We start from the raw sequence: 3481 nt of genomic DNA on the forward strand, positions 1-3481 counted from the left end.
TGAAGGTCAGCTTCCAGGTTTTCCTTCAATATTCCAAGAAGAGCCACCAACAGGAGGTGGAAGGAGGTGACCCAGAGACCTGGGATTTTTGTCTTTGTTCTATTACTGACATCTGTGTGCCTTTGGGAAAGCTACCCCCTGCCACTCAGTCTCAGGTTTCAAACAGTAAAATGGAGTTTGAGGGAGTGGATTCCCTCTCGGGGAGGGGAGACCTACAAGGAGTCACACGCTCCTCACAGGGCAGCATGTGGTAGGAAGAACATGCTAGAAATAGGGATGAATGGTCCTGCTCTGACTTGGGCCAAAGCCACTGCCAGACTCACCGTCCTCACAAGGCAGGAAAGGGCAAGGTCCCCATGTTAGATTTCACAGAGAAACACTAGGAAAGAGCCCGGGACTCAAGAACAGAATACAGCCAAGAAATCTAGCCCCTCGTCCACGCTCTCTGGCACTTTATACTTGGGTTGTGTGTCAGGGTGACCGTCCTGGGAAGCCAGCCAGCCAGATCGCCCCTCGCCACAACACCCCACCACATTACAGAGCAAGACTCAGCTTTATCAGATGGCCTGTGGGCTGTCTTGGGGTGAGTTTGTTTCCGTGGGTCCCACTGATTGTAGATGACCTACCCGATAAATGGGATTTTTAAAACTAGAAGCCAAGGACGCTTGCGAGGCTCCCCTTGGGAGGTGTGATTTGAGCCGCTCCTCCAAGACTCCCTCCCAGATGCGTCTCCTATAACACAGCCGGCAGGGTCCAGTGCTGCAGGGCCCCACAGTGAACGGAAGACACTGTGACTTGACATACCCAGTGTGGGGTGGGGGTGCTACTGACATCTGGTAAGCAGAGGTTGGGAATGCTGCTGAACGTTCTAGAGTGCACAGGACAGCACCCCAACAAAGAATTGTCTGAATTACCTGTCCTCACAAGTCATAAGGCCCAAGGTTGAAAAACCTGGCTCTAAAGTCAGAGTACTTGGCTTCATAGCTTAACTCCACCTGGAGCAATTCACCGATTTCTCATCTGCCTCAGTTTTCTTAGCTTTAAAATGGGTATATATATATATTTTTAAAGAACAAGTGATCTGATTTATGTAAAGCACTTGGAACCATGCTTGTTACACAATAAAGCACTCAAGAAAGTATTATTACTGATACAGGCCTTAACTGCGTTGTTTTTCAAAGAAGCAGGGCTAGCGACCCATTCAGGTATGTAGTAATAACATTTACATCTGGTCTTCACAAGCGGCATCAGAATCAGAATCAGGAGGCTCCATGTCATCAAGGGGGCTGGGCCTCTGATAGATGCGCAGTGCCCTCCCTGGGTTCTGCTTGCCTATTGTAAGTTAGCTGAGCTGTGCTTCTGAGACCCACCGAGGCAAGGAGCTTGCGTCTTCCACCTGGATGGATTTACTGGCTTACTTTCCTGGGCTTGCTTCCTCGTCAGCCTCTCCAGACTCAGATCCTGAAGCTGGTAGCCCCCTTCCTGGCTGAGTCCCAGGTTGGTCTAACTCAGCTTTTGCTGGAGGACCAAGTCTGGGCTCCCTGCCCACTCTCTGGCTGGCACTCTGGCCTCAGCTCACCCCAGTATTGATGTTGGCTGCCTGAAGGGCCTCAGTTGGCTTTCTGTTCGGCAAGGGCACAGTAAACATTGGGAGAGGAACATTTCTATTTTTCTAGCTTTCAGGTATACGTGACCTACACCTGGATTCTTCAAAACATCCAACAAAGCTAGCGATGGTGGAAGTTTATAAGAATAAAAAGAGCGGGGAAGCCTTTTAAAATGTAGGAATTATAAGTATATCCAGCTTACCTTTCCTATCTAGAAAAAAATAATAGTGCAGTGAAGTAGATCAGTTATCAAAAAATAATCACCTATAATATAATACAATCATTTGTATCAAAGGAAAACAACACTTTCCTGGGAGAATTAGCTAGCCTTTCCTTGTAAGGAAAAAAAGATTCTGTCTTCAAAAGGAAGAGATTAAAAAGCGCTATCATTTAGGGAACAATCAGCTTTAAAAAGGATCCCAGAGGGACTCACTCCTGGGATTTGCAGTTGGTTGGTTGGAGGGGTCACCGGCATTCTCCCAGCTGGCTGCGGCTCCAAAGTGCTTAGTGGTCAAGTCCAAGGAGCGAGACACAGACCTGCTCCAAACCTGTTTCTCCATTCGGTTGATAGACAGGCAGGAGGGGGACCGGGCTTGCCATTCCTGCTGGTCATAACAGACTGGCCTATTTCTTGCACATTGACTGTTCTCTCTTTAGGAAATTGGGCCTTTGAAGAAGCTTCTCTCACCCCATTTGATTCAGATGACAGGCTAAGTGCCCATTTTCTCACTAGCAAGCCATTAGCACGATGTTCAAGATGCAGTCATCCCCTCCATGATAAACTGATGCTCCGTGTTATCCAGCGGGGGTTTCAGAAGAGCTGAGAGAGAGAAGAGGATGTAGCTTTTTCTGTGAGATCACAGCTTCAAAGAGCCCAATGCCTTGGCCTCTCAGTGGGGTCAGGATAAAATTGGGTCCCTCCCCTAGAATAATAGTACTAAAGACCTCTTTATTCTTTTCTGGCTTCATTCTTTCAGGGAATATTTACTGAGCATCTACTATGTGCCCCCCAGGCATTATTCTGGGCCAAGGGGTTATAGCAGAGAACGAAGCAGAAAAAGTCCTGCCCTCCTCGAGCTAATATTTCCATGGTGAGAAGAAGCAGTGTGGTTGGGGAAGAGCTGATACCATTTTAGGGAGTTCTTGGGAGGCCCTTCTGAAATGCTAATGTTCGGACAAAAACTTGAGAGGTGAGGAGGTGCTATACAGACACCTGGGGAAACAGTGCTCAGGCAAAGCAGATAGCTGGTGCAAAGGCCCTGAGGTGGGGAGGAGGCTGGGGTGTTTGGAAAACCAGGGTAGAACAGGGCAGGGGTGGAAGACCAGGTCAGAACCAGGGGACAGATCATGCTGGCCCTCCTGAGTCAGGTCAAGCCCTCTGGACTTTTCTCCAACTCAGATGAGAAGTCCCTGGAGAGTGTTAGAAGAATGACAGCACAAATTTTCTAAAACCACTGTTAGCTCATTTCTCAATTGTGTTATTATCCATGTCTTGCAAGTGGGGAAGCTGAGGTTTCAAGGTGAAGAGAGTTGCCAAACATGCCGACCTCTGCTTCTGCCTTAGAGAGCCTGGGAAGGGGCCCACAGAGCTGGCTCATCCTGCCTCGGATTGCTGGGTCCCCACCTGCTGTGCAGCACCCTTTGAGAGCCTGGACAGGAAGCGTTCCGGAAATGATCAGGTATTGCACATACGGCAAGGGGCATAGTAGCTTTTTAAGAAGCCCCTAATGATTCCTCCTGAATTCCAGTCCCCGGGGCTGACAGTCCCCCATTTGAACACTGGGTTGAGTATTGTTGGTAGCTGGTATTCATCGAGGAAGGGGCCAGCGCCAGCTTCTGTTTTCACCTCCCCTCCAACCTGTGCATCTGCTGTG

General features: G+C 48.9%; 1 long non-coding RNA gene across 1 annotated transcript; it reads left to right on the forward strand.

The window, feature by feature from the left end:
• The first annotated feature begins 1119 nt into the window (after nucleotides 1-1119).
• Nucleotides 1120-3280, forward strand: LOC116590738. The gene is made up of 3 exons (XR_004285717.1): nucleotides 1120-1205; nucleotides 2585-2698; nucleotides 3172-3280. It is a non-coding gene; the product is annotated as an uncharacterized LOC116590738 (long non-coding RNA).
• The last annotated feature ends 201 nt before the right edge of the window (nucleotides 3281-3481 follow it).

Source organism: Mustela erminea, chromosome 5 (assembly GCF_009829155.1).
Source record: "Mustela erminea isolate mMusErm1 chromosome 5, mMusErm1.Pri, whole genome shotgun sequence".
NCBI classification, from domain to species: domain Eukaryota; kingdom Metazoa; phylum Chordata; class Mammalia; order Carnivora; family Mustelidae; genus Mustela; species Mustela erminea.